This window comes from Danio aesculapii, chromosome 10, assembly GCF_903798145.1.
Source record: "Danio aesculapii chromosome 10, fDanAes4.1, whole genome shotgun sequence".
NCBI classification, from domain to species: Eukaryota; Metazoa; Chordata; class Actinopteri; order Cypriniformes; family Danionidae; genus Danio; species Danio aesculapii.
This window is the reverse complement of record NC_079444.1, coordinates 15,589,092-15,607,888: the sequence shown is the minus strand read 5'-3', so window position 1 is coordinate 15,607,888 and position 18,797 is coordinate 15,589,092.

Genomic DNA, 18,797 nt, shown 5'->3' with positions numbered 1-18,797 from the left:
AGGTGAAGAGAGAAGAACACTGCCAACAGCTCTAGGCAATTGATATGCCAATGCAACTGGGTCCCTTTCTACAGGCCCGCAGCTGCATGCCCGCAACACACAGCCCCCCAGCCCATGCTGGAAGCCTCTGTTGAAACAACAACATGACTGGACGCCTGTCCTAAAGGCAATCCAGCCTGTAGGAACGAGGGGTCGTTCCAAGGGCTGAGGGCGCGGCGACACAGCGCAGTAACAGAGACTCAGTGTGTGCCCGCATGCCATGCACGTCTGAAGACTCGATCGTAAAGCCAGTGCTGAAGTGGTCTCATATGGAGTAATCCGTGTGGCGTGATAGCAGCTGCAGATGCCATATGCCACAGGAGCCTCTGAAAGCATTTCAGTGAGACCACTATTTTGCTGTCGAACTCTCTCAGACAGTTCAGCATTATCTGAGCGCACTCTCCAGAGGCGCGCTGTCATGATGACTGAGTCCAGATCCAGCCCAAGAAAAGAGATCCTTTGCAATTGAGTATGAGGATGCCATGGCACCCTCCGCTTGGTGAAGACCCGCGGAAAAAGAGAGAGCCCAAAAGGGAGGACTTTGTATTGCCAAGCTCGACCTTCGAACGCAAATCGCAGAAACTGACGGTGGCGTAGAAGAATGGAGACATGCAAATACGCGTCCTTCAGATCTATCACTGCAAACCAATCCCGAGGACGAACGCACCGGAGGATGTGTTTCTACGTGAGCATTCTGATTGGCAGCTTGTGCAGACAGTGGTTCAAAATGCACAGATCTAGGATTGGCCGTTACCCACCTCTCTTTTTGGGCACGATGAAGGATGGGCTGTAAAACCCGCTCTCTTCTTGGCTGGAGGGACCGGCTCGATTGCATACTTCACCAGGAGGACAGCAATCTCCTCTCGCAAAACAGGGGCGGACAGGGGGCTGACCCTGCTGAAATACACACCCGTGAACTTGGGGGGCTGTTTCGTGAACTGAATCGCATAGCCGAGTCTGATTGTGCGTATGAGCCACCACGAAGGGCTGGCCCACTCAAACCAGGCAGGAAGAGGTCTCGCTAATGCACTCATCGCTACAACCACTGACGTACCAGCAGTGGGGCAGCGCGGAGTGGGTGTGCTGATCCGGGTAGCGCTGGGGTCCTGCAGAAGAGCTGGAGGTGAGAGACTCGCTCTCACCTCGCACCCAAGCTCCGGAGGGGGGGCTCGAGGGGTGGGAGAAAGAAGACCGTCCTCCCAGAGCCTGTGAGCCACTGGCGAAATGCACGGTACCTGCGAGCTGGAAGGCATAGCGTCCCAGACTGGCAGAGTTTGGGCTGCCACATCCAGGGAAGTGGAAAAGTGCTCTTTCATTGATTTTTTTTCAAGGCACTGAAAAGTGCCGTTAGAAATGGGGCCCGGCCCTCCAGCGGGGAAAGAGCAAATTCCCTCTTCACCGGAAGGCCTGTCTCAGGGACGTTTCGTGGTCCGTTTACCGGACTTAATGGCGCCCTGGGCAGCCTGCTTCCGAGGTGCTCGATGCGCCCACTTCATCGGAGGTGCAGGCGGGGGCGGGGCAGCTCTCGTAGGCGGGCGCCCTTGGCGAGGAGCAGCAGATGTAAACGGCTCGACAGGCAGAGCGGGCTTACGGTCCCACCGATAGATGACATTACCCATCGCATCTGACTGCTCTCCCACCGCCTTGAATTCCTAGGTGAATTCACCGTCGGTGTCGCCGAACAGGCCAGCCTGGGATATGGAGTCAAGAAAGCGAACTTTTCGCCAGGTTTATCCAGAGGTTGCGCTCCGGGACCACTAATGTGGACATCGTCCTCCCCAACGCACATGAAGCGGACTTAGTGGAGCATAGTCCAAAGAGCATAGTCGGTTGCAGTGCGGAGCTCATGTAACAAGCTTGGGTCGGACCCACCCTGGTGCAGCTGGGCCAGCGCCTGTGCATGGTCGCACTTGTAGGTGGCTATAGCGTGCAAGGTGGAAGCAGCCTGGCCCGCAGCCTTGTGGGCTCTGACTCCGAAGGAGGCAGATAACCTACAGGCTTTAGATGGGAGACGAGGCGGACCCTGCCAAGAGGAGGCAGCACACGGACAAAGATTGACCGCAATGACGCGCTCGACCTGAGGAATCACCTCATACCCCCTGGCTGCTCCACTATCAAGAGTGGTGAGGGCAGAGGGCCACGCAGCAAGGACAGAAAAATGTGCCCTCCAAGACTGCGTGAGCCTACTGTGCACCTCCGGGAAGAAGGGGACTTGAGGCTTTGAAGGCTTGGCCTTCTTGTCCTCAATGTAGCCCCCATCTAGTCGGTCTGGCCGCGGAGCTGGGGGATAAACCATCTCAAACCCCATGGCCAAAGCAGCCCGGTAAAGCACGGCTAACATGTCCGTTTCAGGATCAGTGACAGTGCTCAATTGCCCAGAGGGGTCGAGCGGGTCTGGATCCTCGTCGGACAATGAAAGCCCAATGCAGCAGTGGACATCTGGTCCCCGGTGTCATCGAGCGTAAGGGCTACCATCTGGGTAGACGGATCGCTTCCTCCGCTCGAAGCTTGGATGGAGCGCTTGGAGCAGGAGGTCCACGGGCCTGGAGGCGACGGATAATATGCCACTGGAACCCTCAGACCTACCCGAGTGCCCGCTGCAGTGCAGGGGACAGCTGGAGTGGTTCGCCCTTTTGCAAGGGCTAGCTGTGATCTTAACTGCGCAACAGACATGCCATTGTAATGAGGACATGGACTGCCCAGGAGCACCGCATTAACATGCTGGACCCCCAGACATGCAACGCAGTGCTTGTGCCCATCATCCGGGGACAGGAATCCACCGCATCCAGAAACGCACAGTCAGAGGGACATCCTAAAAAGGATGCACTGCATGACTGTGTTGCTTTTTAGGTGAAAGTGCAAGTATACGCACCGCTCTGGAGGACCGGACGCAAAGAAAAATTGATCAAAAATTTTGCCATATACATTCTTCTCATGATATTTATTTTGTATCACATTTTATTTTTAGTTTTTACTCACAACAAGTTATTTCAATAACAAAAAATTATTTTATCATTGACATTTTGACAACAGAGAACATTTCAAGCAGTTTTTCTCTTTGTTTTTACCTGTTACCTGATATACCCGTTTTATATCAAATCGTATACAACAGGTTTTTTTAACAAAGTATTGACCAGGTTGTTATTATATAGGTCTTAGAAACTTGTGTATCAAATATGATACATGCGTCTCCATAGGGTTAAAACTCCGAAATATAACTCTAAGTACATATCTATCTGTCTCTTTTGTTGAGTATAATTATAAGTTAGCCTATAACTCATCCACGACACAACTATTTGATATATTTAAATATCAGAGAACAGTGTAATATAATATATGAATGAATTCTATGCCACTAAATAAATAATTAAATAAATAAATAAATAAATATCAGAACGTAAAACAGCACATGCACTTTGTGCTCATATTTCTTAGACAATTTAAAATTTTAAAAGCCATTTTAAAGTCAATATTATTAGCCCCTTTAAGTTATATATTTTTTTCGATAGTCTAAAGAACAAACCATCGTTTTAAAATAACTTGCCTAATTACCCTAACCCCCCTAGTTAAACTAATTAACGTAGTTAAACCTTTAAATGTACTAAAATATTGTTTACTGTCATCATGACAAAGATAAAATAAAGTTCTAAGTTTTTAGAAATGAGTTATTAAAACTATTATGTTTAGAAATGGGTTAAAAGAATATTCTCTCCGTTAAACAGAAATTGGGGAAAAAATAAACAGGGGGGCTAAAAATTCTAATTTCAACTGTAGATCTAATGTGCAAGTCTCGTTTTATTCTCAATTATTTCACTTTGTAAAAATCAAGTGACAAAGGTAGCTTGCTTAAATAAATGAATGAATAAATAAATAAATAAATAAATAAATAAATAAATAAAACAATTCCAGTTTGTTGATCTGGAGTAAAATATATTTGTTCTGTGAATTCGGTAATCACAAAGGCTTCTCTGGCTTTTCTATGTTTAGTAGTTCAAGTAATTTATGGGTATTACCTTTTAAAGGAAGGCATACACTGTTATTTTGTTGTGGGTGTTGTCTGAAAAAAATATACAAATGAGCTACTTGACCTTTAAAGTGTAATATTGAAATGTGAGTAATGGACGAAAGCACTTATCATCATGACAGGCGTGAAGAATCATCATGGCCATCCTGCTTTAAAGGTTAATGTCTGGATTCATGAGGCCTGTGGATGTGTTGAAAATACTTAATGAAGCACAGGAGCTGGTGAACTCTTCAGTGAGAGTTCATAGTTCACTATTGTGACTTGGTATAATAAATCAACCCTATATTTAAACTCCACAAATGCAGAGAATTGTAAAATATGTAAATGTCTTGTTAAATGATTGACAGTTATACGTGTATATTGGGAAATTTGCAGCGTATAATTTGTAATTGGGTGGGGAAAGGAGCGAGGACTCGAAGTGCAATACAATACATACAGCATACAATATACAAGTACAATACAGTATATATTTATTCATTCATTTATTCATTCATTCATTCATTTTGTTTTCGGCTTAGTCCCTTTGTTAATCTGGGGATGCCACAGCGGAATGAACTGCTAACTTATCCAGCATATGTTTTATGCAGCGGATGCCCTTCCAGCTGCAACCCATCAATGGGAAGCATCCATTCACACTCATTCACACACATACACTACGGACAATTTAGCTTACCCAATTCACCTATAGCGCATGTGTTTGGACTGTGGGGGAAACCAGAGCACCTGGAGGAAATCTACACGAACATGGGGAGAACATGCAAACTCCACACAGAAATGCCAACTCACCCAGCCAGGGCTTAAACCAGCAACCTTCTTGCTGTGAGGCGATCGTGCTACCTACTGCGCCCCCGCATCGCTTGGTCATGGGAGTCATATACAATATTAATTCTTTTCCCACTGCACCATGACTTTATATTCTATACTGTACATTATTTTTGTTAAGTAACAAGACTTTTGTCTAAGCAAAGACAGACCTTACTGTCCTCATTAAATAATTTAAAATCAAGGCATGATCATTTTTTATTTTGGTAAAATAAGCGTAATCTAGAAACCTTTGCCTTTCATATAAGCCACTTCTGATGCCAAATGATAAGCTAGAAGTCAAGTTTTTATTTGTTGTTCCTAAAACTTTGATAGGTGACAAGACTTTTGTCAGGTTGTGTAGACTCTCATTGATGGTATATAGTTAATATCTCTCAGGATTTTTGTTTGGTGATTTGGTTCACGTGATTCACAATTTGTGCTTAAGAATTCTTCCAAGGAAACATAATGAGCATTAGTTTCACAGTGCATTTGTAGGACTTTTGGGGGAACAAATGTATCACTGCACTAAAATAATTTTGTGATTGAGAGACCGCACTTAAAATGGCTGACTTATTGATCTGTGCCTTGACTACTGAACAAGGCAGCTGATTGAGATGCAACCTGATTAAGGAAAACTACCACTGTGTTCACAGCTCATCCTTATACCCTAAAGGCCCCGGTAAATTTCAAAAGAAATAAAAAAATTATCTGAAATAACATAATTTTAAACTAAATCCAGCAAAACAAAGTTTGTTTTTAGTTTGTTTCATTCATTTTCTTTTCAGCTCAGTCCCTTTATTAATCTGGGGTCACCACAGTGGAATAAACCACTAAGTTATCCAGCATATATTTTATGCAGCGGATGCCCTTCCAGCTGCAACCCATCACTAGGAAACACCCACACACTCTCATTCACGCATACACAATGGACAATTTAGCTTACCCAATTCATGTCTTTGGACTTGTGGGGAAAACCAGAGCACCCAGAGGACACCCACGAGAACACGGGGTGAACATGCAAACTCCACACAGAAATGCCAACTGACACAGTCGAGGCATGAACTAGCGACTTTCTTGCTGTGAGGCAACAGCGCTACCCACTGCACCACCGTGCCACCTCTGAGTTTGTTTCAGCAGTTCTAAATTTTTGGGAAAGATTGCTATAAGCACAACAACATCGCGCAATGTTTGATAAAGTGCTAACATTGTTGCATTCAATGGTGTTTGCCTTATATGAAACCGTTATTCTCTCACAGCTGCCATTGTTGTTGTGTTTAGGAGTCCACTTGAACAACATGTCACATTTACAACCCTGCCCACTGCAGCATATACCTGGGTCTAATCCAAGAGTTACAGAGCTTGGTCCTGGAGGCCCGGTGTCCTGCAGAGTTTAGCTCCAACTTGCCTCTACACATCTGCCTGGATTTTGTTTTTTTTTTAATTATTTTTTTATTTATCAGGATCTCCATTAGCCACTACCAAGGTAGTGGCTATTCTTCCTGGGGTCCATCAAACACAACACACAATTACATTAATACATAACAACAAGACCAATAAAAACATTAAAATACAAAATTCATACATAACATCCAGATCCCCTTAATATTGTTCCATTAACTATTTCTTAAACAATTTTTTAAACCTCATTTTACTTGTTACAAAGCATGTAATGTCTGATGGCAATTCATTCCTTGTTTTCATTCCTCTATACATTACAGTCCGTTGCATTGCATTAGTTTTTGAAACGGGAAGCAAAAAATTTCCTTTTGATGCATGCCTGGTGTTAAGATTATGACTAGCATTACTATACAAAAGTTGACAGTAAATACAATTGGGACTCTTAACACAGAAATATTTCTTATGAAACACAGCAGAGAAACAATTACCCTATCCTTCACCAATAACCAACCTAAAGTTTTATGCATTTTCATAATATTAACTCTTCTATAGCAGTGTAAAATGAGTCATGCAGCTCTATTCTGGACTAACTGTAATAAGTCTTTATTTGATGCACTCGACCATACCACTAGCCAGTAATCTAGATAAGAAAGAACAATTGCCTGAACAATTTGAGAGATACAGTACTGTGGTAAAAATCTGACACATCTCTTAATAACTGATAAACCTCTTCCCTTAACTAATACCATTTTATCAATCTGTTTTGACCACTTTAACCTACTATCAAGAAGAACTCCAAGCCTAATTTCCTCTGCCTGTTCAGTAGGCACACTCATTACAGACAAATTTAACTGTGGTTTACATTTAAATTGAAAGTTTTATCCAAACACAATTCTTTTTGTTTTTGTCAAATTTAAAACAAAATTGTAAAACTAATTGTAACTCCTCATCTAAATCACCTGATAAATTTTCAATCGATGCCGATGGTAGATATAATGTTGTATCATTTACATACATAACTGCCCTTGCATGCTTTAAAACTAAAGGAAGATCATTGGTAAAAATAGAAAATAACATTGGTCCCAAACAACTACCTTGAAGCACACCACATTGCAACTCCTTCACTTTCGAATAACTTCCATTATAAAATACACATTGCCTTGTACTAGTCAGATAACTTTTAAACCTTTTAAACAGTTTGAGATGTAAATTTTTAACATTTTAATTTTTCAAGCAATAATTTATGATCCAAAACATCAAAAGCAGAGCTAAAATCCAACAATACTGTTCCTTCTAAATTACTATCATCAATCTGTACTAAATTATTTCATCATGTCTTCAATTAATTATTTAATTACTCAATTAATTATTCAATTAATAATTATCAATTATTTGTGTTAATGCTGTTCCTGTTGAATGTCCTACTCGATATGCATGCTGAACGTCAGAGAATAAATTGTTTTCTTTAAAAAATAGTTTAATTTGTTCACACACTATCGTTTCAAACACTTTACTAAGAACGCTACGGTTACTAAAGTAACTCTTCGTTCCCCGAGGGGGGGAACAGAAATGCTATGTGGAAACTCCCACTATGGGGATTTCGTCAGAAACCAATCATCTGAAAGAGTATAAAAACGGGCCAATGAAATGCCAATGAGTTGGCAGCGTCAGCGTGCACAGCTGGCGTCAATGACAATCAGTCATGCTATAAAGACGCAGCCAGTGCCATGCTTGACATCCTTTTCTAATTGAAGAGACTTTCACTCTCAACAGCTAAGGGACAATCGTTGTGGTGAAGGAACATAGCATTTCCGTTCCCCCCCTCGGGGAATGAGGGGTTACTTTAGTAACCGTAGCGTTCCCCTTCAGATGGGGAACTCCAATGCTATGAGGAAACTTCCACTATGGGGAAATCTATAGAAAACGGCACAACGAAAGAACCTTACTGCATCCCTGGCGAAGGATGTGCCACGCAGTAGAGCGAACGCACCTAGAACGCCCCGAGACACAGTCTTCCAACGTGTCCCCTGGCCCTTACTTACCTTACTTACATGTTCAGGAACAGTTATATGTTTCGGGGAGTCGCAATAACCCAGTAAAATAGGTTTTAATACGTTGGAAAAGCGTTCAGTCCCGATAGGGGGGACGCTGCGGAGCTCACCTGCTACCCAGAGGGGAGACCTGGTGACAACCTATGGACCAGCCCAGAGATGGGGAGTCTGTGCATAAGGATGGTTAGCGGGGAGGGAAGACACGAGCCCGCCTAGAACGGGGGACTAAACCGTGGCTGAGTGAGCGTATGAGATCGCGGGCTGACCAGCGGGCATGCTAACAACGTAACCTGCCAACACCTGACTCCTCCGCTGAGTCAGATGCTGGGGGCCTCGGAGGAACTCTGCAGGGTTCGCCAAATGGGGAACAGAACTGACAAAGCTAAAAAAAAAAATCGCACGTATCTCCGGGTTAGGAAAAATGGCGCAGCAAGCGTGTTTCGACACCTCAACCAAATCGTTTCCTCAATCACCAAGGGTTACCTAATACCCTTGAGGAAACCGGCTCCACTCGCAGATTATAAAACCTTGCAAATGTATTGGGTGTCACCCAACCCGCTGCTCTACAAATGTCCGGCAGAGAGGTGCCGCGCGCTAACGCCCAGGAGGATGCGATGCTCAGAGTGGGGTGCGTTCTCACCCCCGGGGGACACGGCTCAACCTGGCTCTGATAAGCGAGGGAGATGGCATCCACTATCCAGTGGGCCAACCTCTGTTTAGATACGGCACTTCCCTTCTGCCGACCACCGTTACAGACAAAGAGGTGGTCAGAGGATCTAAAGCTCCGAGTGCGGTCCACATATATTCGCAAAGCGCGAACGGGACACAACAATGAAAGGGCTGGGTCTGCCTCCTCCATGGGCAGCGCTTGCAGGCTCACTACCTGATATTTAAACGGCGTGGTAGGAACCTTGGGCACATAGCCGGGCCGGGGTCTCAGGACAACGTGAGAGTAGGCCGGCCCGAATTCTAGGCACGAGTCACTGACCGAAAATGCCTCCAGGTCCCCAACCCTCTTAATCGATGCCCACGCGAGAAGCAGAGCTGTCTTCAAGGACATAAATCTCAAGGATACTGCGTCTAGTGGCTCGAAGGGATCCCCACGTAGGCTCGTTAGCACTACCGCGAGATCCCAAGAGGGCATGAGAGGGGGGCGGGGTGGAAACATCCGCCTCGCACCTCTGAGGAACCGGATGATGAGGTTATGCCTCCCACGGTGCCGCCATCCACGCATCATGATGAGCGGAGATGGTGGCCACGTAAACCCTCAGTGTGGAGCGCGACAGCCTTCGCTCCACCTGTCCAGAAGGAAAGAAAGCACAACACTGATCTGGCAAGATCGGGGGTCTTCTCGAGAAGCTCACCCCTCAGTGAATAGACTCCACTTCAGGGCGTAGGCATGCCTCATAGAGGGTGCTCTAGCCTGAGTGATGGTATTAACCACAGCCAACAGTAGGTTACCTGTCTTCCTCGACGCGTCTATGAACCACACGTGGAGGTTCCACAGATCTGGGCGAGGGTACCAGATGGTGCCCTGTCCCTGAGAGAGTACGTCCTCTCTCAAAGGGACCAGCCAGGGGGGGGGGCGTCGCGAGGAGGGACAGTATCCAGGTCCGGTTGGACCAGAGAGGCGCAACTAGCAAGACCTGCTCCTCGTCCTCCCTGACCTTGCAAAGTAACTGCGCGAGTGGGCTCGCTGGGGGGAACGCATATTTGCGCATGCCCCGAGGCCAGCTGTGGGCCAGTGCATCTGTGCCGAGGGAGCCCTCGGTCAGGGAAAAAAACTATTGGCAATGAGCGTTCTCGGCGGAAGCAAACAGGTCGACCTGGGCTTCACCGAAGCGCGCCCATATCAGCTGGACAGACTCGGGGTGGAGTCGCCATTCTCCCAGGGTGCCTTGAGAGCCCGTCGGCTGTACCGATCCTGAGAGCTGGAAGGCATAGCGTCCCAGACTGGCAGTGTTTGGGCTGTCACATCCGGGGAAGGAGAAAAAAGGTCTTTCATTGGGTTTTAAGTGGCGCTGAAAAACGGCTTTGATGTTATTTGTGGAGCCCGGCCCTCCGCCGGGGAAAGAGCAAGTTCCCTCTTCTCCGGATGGCCCGTCTCAGGGATGCTTCGCGGTCCGTTTACCGGATTTAAAGGCACCCTGGGGCGGGGGTGCTGGACGCCTGCGGGGTGCTCGGCGCGGCCGCTTGGCCGGAGGCACGGGCGGGAGCGCCAGAGCAGATCTTAAAGCCGCAGGCGGGCGCCCTCGGCGAGGAGCAGTGGAGGTGGATGGCTCAGCGGGGGGAGCGGTCTTACATTCCCGCCGATAGATGACTTTGCCCATCACATCCGAGTGCTCCTTCACCGCGGTGAACTCCTGGGTAAATTCACCCCAGTGGTGTCGAAGAACAGGCCTGCCTGGGATATGGGTGAGTTGAGAAAGCGAGCTTTGTCCACTTCTCACATATCTGCCAGTTTAAGCCAGAGGTGGCGTTCCTGGACCACTAGTGTGGCCATCAACCTTCCCAGGGCACACGCCGCTAAATTGGTGGTACGCAGAGCATAGTCAGTTGCAGTGCAGAGCTCATGGAGCAGGCCTGGGTTGGATCCACCCTCGTGCAACTGGGCCAGCGCCTGCGCTTGGTAGCGCTGGTAGGTGGTCATAGCGTGCAAGGCGGAAGCAGCCTGGCCCACAGCTCTGTAGGCTCTGGCTCCGAGGGAGGCAGATAACCTGCATGCTTTGGACGGGAGCTGAGGCAGACCCCGCCAGGAAGAGGCTCCACGCGGACATAAATTGATCGCAATGGCGCACTCGATCTGGGGAATCGCCTCATACCCCCTGGCTGCCCCACCATCGAGAGTGGTGAAGGCGGAGGCGCACGCAGATCGGGCAGAGAAAGGTGTCATCCCAGACTGCGTGAACCTACTGTGCACTTCCGGGAAGAAGGGGACGGGAGGTCTAGAAGGCTTCGCCCTCTTAGTATCCTCCACGTAGCACCCATCTGGTCGGTTCGGCTCGGAGCTGGGGGATAAATCATCTCCAACCTGCACGGCCGAAGCAGCCCGGGAAAGCACGGCCAGTATATCCGCTGCTGGATCCGGGACCCGCGCTCGCCACCCCAGAGGGAGGGAGCGGGTCTGGATCCTCGTCAGAAAATGATAGCCCACCCTACGATGCAATGATGGACATCTGGTCCTCAGTGTCATCAAGCAAGAGGGCGACCATCCCTAAGGATGGAGCGCTTCTCTCGCTCGAAGCTTGGATGGAGCGTGTTGAGGAGTGGGAGGTCCACGAGCCCGAGGGCGGCGGATTTACTCGTACTGTGACCCTCAGATCTGCCCGAGTGCCACACGCTGAGCGGGGGACAACTGGGGTGGGTCGCCCTTTTGCAAGGGCGAGCCGCGATCTTAGCTGCGCACCAGACATAACGTCGCAATGACGGCATGGACTGCCCGCGAGCACCCCATTGAGACATGCCACACAGTGCTCGTGCCCATCATCCGGGGACAGGAAACCACCACATCCATAAACGCACGGTCGGAGCGACATCTTTAAAAAGATGCGCTGCTCGACCGTGTTGCTCTTTTAGGAAACTTGCTTCCTTATACCAGCCACTCTTAGAGGACCGGACCCAAAGGACACCAGGCAAGGGCGAAGAACTCAGCTCGACCGTCTGCCGATGCGTATACCCGCTCTGGACCAGGAGAACTGCGTCTCGAACTCTTTCTGTGCAGTACAGCTTGGAGAAACCCTTAATGACTCTCTCAGAAGCTCGTGAAAGGCTCTGAAAGCAAAAGGATGTCAAGCATGGCACTGGCTGCGTCTTTATAGCATGACTGATTGTCATTGACGCCAGCTGTGCACGCTGACGCTGCCAACTCATTGACATTTCATTGGCCCGTTTTTATACTCTTTCAGATGATTGGTTTCTGACGAAATCCCCATAGGGGAAGTTTCCACATAGCATTGGAGTTCCCCATCCGAAGGGGAACTGGCAATAAACGTATTGGTCGACTGTTAGCCCCACTAAAAGTCAGTGCTGCATTTTTCTGTAAAGGAACAACTTTTGCTTCATTCCAAGCTAAAGGGAAAATCCCTTCTTTAATACACACATTGAAAATAAGACAGACTGGTTCCACCAAACAACTGGCCACTAATTTTACAAGGCGACCATCTAAGTTATCCCTCCCTGATGGTTTATCTATATTTATCATTGATAATTTTTGTTCCACTTGTTTTACATTTACTTCCTTCAATTTAAAACATAGAGCTGGGTTATCACTTACTATTTTTTTAATTTGCTTTTCACTTGATATAATATTATCAGTTAATATTTCTTCTCTAAGCTTATTCACTTTATCTATAAAAAATCATTAAAATAATTGGATATTTCATCTGATTTAGTTATTTTAGATATTTTCATCTGCCTCAATAAAAAAAAAGGAGTTTGACCTGATTTCCTGCCCATTATTTCATTAATAATATTCCAAAAATTTTTTTCCATCATATTTATTTTCACTTATTTTTATTTTACAAAATGTTCTTTTCTTTTTTCTATTAATCTTAGTTACTTTATTACGCAATTTACAATAGACTTCTTAATCCTGTTTATTCCCAGATCTATTTGCTATACTGTTTGCCACATCTCTTTCTGCCATTATGCTCTTCAGTTCATTATCAATCCACGGTGCCTTAATATTCTTCACTGTGTGTTTCTTCATTGGTGCATGTTTATCCATCAAAGAATAAAATAATCTTTTAAAAGCTGCTAATGCATCATCAGGATGACTTGCCTTGTAAACATCAGCCCAACATATGTTATTTACATCATAGCAAAATAAATCCTGACAGAATTTCCTATATGATCTTTTATAAATAACTTTTGGTCTTCCTTTAGGGACCTTTGTTTTTCTAGCAATCGCTATTATATTATGATCACTACACCCAATAGGAACAGATACACTATTAGAACACATTTCCACAGCATTTGTATAAATATGGTCAATACAAGTAAAAGTTCTCTTACCAAGGCTATTTACATGAATTCTTGTTGGTTAATCAATAACTTGTGTTAAATTACATGCATTAATTACATTCACCACTTTAATTTTTAGAGAACAGGCCTGAGACATCCAATTAATATTTAAATCACCCATCGAGTAAATTTCATTTCCAGTATCACATACATTGTCAATCATATCACACAATTCACTTAAATAACAACTATTTGCACATGGTGGTCTGTAACAACAACCAACAAGTAATGATTTGACAAATGGTAACTGTACAAGTAGCCACAGAACCTCTACATCTACAGGCATTAAGTCTTGCCAAATTTTTACTGGAATATGACTTTGAATGTATATGGCAACCCCTCCACCATATTTATTTCTATCTTTCCTATAAATATTATAACCATTTATATTTACTACATCATCTGAAAATGCTTGATCAAGATGTGTCTGTGTTACTGCCAAAACGTGAATATTATTTGTAAACATCAGATATTTCATCAAGTTTATTCCGAAGACTACAAATAACTTAATTGATACTGACATAATTCATAAAAAATAAATTCTTAATTTCATTCAATTTCCTGAAGCTAACTTAAGAAAACCATAGATCTATTTCGCTAAGCTAAGGTAGCCATAGATCTTCTTCAATTTCCTATTGCTATCATTTGTAACTTTTGATGCTGGAAATGTGATTAATTTATCAAAATGCAAATACGCTATCTCTCCCCTTTCTCTTGCAGCTGTCAATTCTGGCATAAGCTCTTTCCTCCTTAATCGCACATGTTCGGGAAAATCTTCATTCAAATATATATTTGATCCTTTAAGATATTTTGCTCTCTCCAGCACTGCTTCTTTGTCTTTATACTTAAAAAATTTAACCACAACAGGCCGAGGTCGACTAGATTTCCAGTTTCTCATCCTTACTCATTCCCGTACTCTTGTAGTCACAACTGTCTACTGCTTATTTTCAGTACACTTTCACCCTCCAGTTGACCACCAGATTTTCAGTGGACTGTTCAGCCTCCTCGCGGAGTTAATTGGAACGCTGCTGCGATCTCGGTGCAAACGATCCTCTGTCCTCGTGACCCCGGCGCAAACGAACCTCCACTTTTACGGCCCCGGAGCAAACGACCCTCCGCTTTCGCGGCTCCGCGCTAATGACCCTCCACTTTCGCGGCTCGGTGCAAATGATCACCGGAACAAACTACCCCTTGCTTTCTCGGCCTCCTTGCAAACTATCTTCGGCCTTCGTCCTCTCCGCCTCAGGTGCAGACGATCCTTGAAGCAAACGATCCGCCGCCCTATCGGCCTCGGTAAAGCCGCCTTCGTTCTTGCCGCCTCAATACAGACGATCAAAAAAATCCAGCTCTGGAGAACTCAAAAGATCCAGGTATGATTTGTTTACTTTTTCCAACACATGCTCCCCCGATAAACAAGTTAACTCTGGATGTTCGACGTATACCTAGTAAAAGCTTTATTAGTTTGTTAAGGTTTGTTTGTGTAGGGTTGGGTCTAAATTCTGCAGGACACTGGCCCTGATATGAATCACATGAACCAAATCACCAAATATGAACAATATATGAACATTACACAGAACAATCTAGCATTTATAACTGATTTTGCAAGTTCACATTTACAGATGTTCAAAGAATAAAGCGTATTTGTCATGCTGTCCAGGGAGAGGGCTCTGAGCTCGGAAAAAGACACCTCAACTCGTGTTATTCAGGAAAGGGAGAGACGTTGGAGTTCAAGTGAAGTGTCAAGCCTGGCCCCGGAATGCTCCTCCGGGTAGTGTTTAGGTGAGGTGTCGGGGTGGTGGAGGGATGCTAAAGTCATAAGATAATGCAGGTAGGACGACTTTGTAATTTATAGGGGTTTGGTCTAATGCTGATTGGATAATAGAATGATTGTCAAAAAATGTGTTAGAATTGCTGAAACATCTGTGCATGCTCCTTCTGAATTTTTTTATAAAACATTACTAATGGTTGAAATATTGCTGCTATATGAAAAAAAATTATTTATCTATAATGTTCTTTTAAAACCTTTATAAAATAAATATATATATAAAATCATCAGTTTAGTGACCCCTGCCCTAATCCGTTTCACCTTTCGAAGTGACAGCTTCTAAGGGATTAGGCCATAGGGATGAGTCCTAAATGGAATGCATGCAGTGTGCAATACACAACTTGTCTGTCAGTTGTACCCAGTGACGTTGCAAGGAGGAGGGGGAGGTTTGGGGGCTTAAGCCCCTGATGTATTGTCAAAAGCCCCTGATCTTTTGGAATATTCATTCATTTATTTTATTTTCGGCTTAGTCCCTGTATCAATCCGGGGTCGCCACAGCAGAATGAACCACCAACTTAACCAGCACATGTTTAATGCAGCGGACGCCCTTCCAGCTGCAACCCATCTCTGGGAAACATACATACACTCTCATTCACACTCATACACTACGGACAATTTAGCCTGCCCAATTCACATATACGGCATGTCTTTAGTCTGTGAGGGAAAACGGAGCACCTGGAGGAAAACCCACGCGAACGCAGGAAGAACATTCAAACTCCACACAGAAACGCCAACTGACCAGCTGAGGCTCGAACCAGCGACCTGCTTGCTGTGAAGCGACATCACTACCTACTGCACCATCGCGTTGCCCTATCTTTTTGAATATGTTGCACTTAAATAAAAATAGGTTGTATAACGTTTATTTTGTTATCTAAGTACTTAAAATGACCACATACATCACGCGGATTCCACTTAACACAGCGTTTGTGTCGGGTATTTAAATAGTCAGCTCTTCAGCAGTACCTGTTTCTACCGGCAGGTGAAAGTGGGACTGTTGTCACATGGCAAGTGTTAAAAAAAATCCCACCACTGCACAGCCATCATTCATTCATTAATTTGAGGAACTGAAGCTGATGAGGTAATAATACAGCTGTTTCAAGAAACTGAAAAGTTCTAACTACTGATGAAGCTTAATATTTGTTTTCACAGTATAAAGTATGTGTAGTTTTGGTTAAATAAAATAACTGTAATCAATAAAATGGGCATCATATAAATGTTAATTCATGCAAATTATTCAGGAAAGCATAAATTGTACTAGCTTTCTAGATATGATATAGATATCTAGACATATTTATCCAGATATGATATAGCCAGTCATGTCTGTTTCTGTAATAGTTAAATCACAGTGAGTTCAAGCATCTAGTTTATTATTTTACAGCTACATTCTACTGTAACATACTATGTTAGTTAGCATCGGATTATAAATTAACTTTCTTCTTTTGAAAAGATGTAAGATGGCTGGAAGAACACATATAAGCAATTTATTGTCGCAGTTGGTGATGGATTTCTTTTGGGCAAAAGCCCCTTATCCCTTTTGACCCTAGCAATGCCCCTGGTTGCACCCTTTGAAATACAAAGGGCCCTTCAAAGTGCCTAGTTTTGAGTACTTCGGTTTAAAACAACACTTTAATATTGCGGTCATGATTGTTTTCGATGTATCACTACACTGCACACGGTAGAACAAAACCAAAACTAAATATACATGACACTTCAAGGTTTGCCAGTAGATATGTAGATTTGAGACTATAAATCAACTGAAAACCATAATATGTAATCAATTCATGAGTTCACCTGCTCAGTCAGTCATGAAAGATAATGGTAACCGAACTCGGACCTGTCCTTGAAGGAGACTCGAGGCTTGGCATGAGTTATGTGTTATGAGTGTACTTCTGAGGAGAAAGACTGAGCCAATAGGAGGAGGAGAACAAGGGGTGATGGAGGGGTGCAAAAAAAAAATAGTCAGCTGACAATTTGCAGTGACTGCTGCTTATTCCAATCCGATAATAACTGAAATGTCTGAATGATTCGGCTCCTCTAGAAACTACATGGTGAACATTTAAACAGTACCAATCTGATTATGAGTGTTATAAAATGTAATGTAGAGTTTAGATCAAATTTAGAGAACAACGTACAACCTACATTATCTCTGATAGCAGGTTGATCAGATGTCACTCAATAGCAATACAAAGTTGGCCATTCCAAATTCAATTTTATTACAATGTCACAAACTCATTGTCAAAGTCATAATAGGCTGGTCCTCCATGAAAGACAAATGCATAGCAGGATAGGATGATGCAGAGAGTCTCAACGGGCAATCAATTCAACACTGCAGTCACTCGCGCCACCTACAGTCATGAACTCTTTGATGAGGTCAGTTTGTCATTGGAAACCTCTGCATGTGTGTGAGCAGCTGTGTGAATAGGGCTTAAGTTTGTTATTGTACAGCAAGAGCACAGCCATCAAATACCACTAACATCTGGTTCTCACAGTATTTTTAGACTGGAAAGAATTCAGTTTGATTACAAACGAGAAAACAAACACTGATCCATCCTTACAATGAATGACTGGTGTTTACCATTATAATGTCTGAAGATTCAGATTTTAGACCACAGGCTTATGATTATCATCTGTGAGTCCAAATCTAAATGGGTTCTAAGAAGCCCAGAATGTGCAATGATAAAAACATTATGGCCCTGAGAATAAGCAGCATGAATACATCAATAATTAATATTTTAATTCTGTCATTAAAGACATACTTCACCAAAAAATGGAAATTTGGAAATTTACTCACAATTTATTCACCCTCAAGTGGTTCCAATATATATATATATATATATATATATATATATATATATATATATATATATATATATATATATATATATATATTAGGGGTGTAATGATTCACAAAAATCACGGTTTGGTTCGATACGACACAGTGGTGTCACGGTTCGATATGTTTTCAAAAAAAGAAAAAAGAAAAAAGCCAGAGGATTTCTCTGATTTAAATTTTTTAATGTGTTAAAACTAACATCATAAAAGTATGATCTTGTTTTTTTTTTTACTTTAAACAGTGATAGAGATATACGCCTGGGTTCTCTGCTTAGCAGCAAATAAAACAAATCCTTCTTTATACTCAAAACCAAAAAGCTGCTTATAAAAAATAAATGTAATATTGTAGTAGTTAAACAAAGAAAAAGAAAAGAATAATTTAGTTTTTATAAAGAACTCAGTTTCAATAAATTTTTAAGTATTTTTTTATTTTAAGAAAGATGAGAGTCCACCTTTTCTTTCCACTTTCAAATTTCCACTACCGATTAAGGTCTCTCATATCCACAGCTATAAATGTAGCGATCGCCTCGGTGATGTGTTTTGTCCTGTTCGAATCTGTAGGGCTTGCCTGTCTGAATGCTGTTTCAGTTCCTGATTCCGTGGTGTCAGTGTAAATGAGTTAATATGCTCAAATATTACTGCTTAAATAGCTTACTGTCATAGCAAATGTCATTGTTTTTTTCCACCACTCTCTTGGTGGCGGTAATGGTGCGCGACGTATCTGAAGAGCGGTGGGGGCGTGTGCGCGCAACGTATCTGAAGAGCGGTGGAGGCGTGTGTGTGCGATGTACCTGACCGGCGA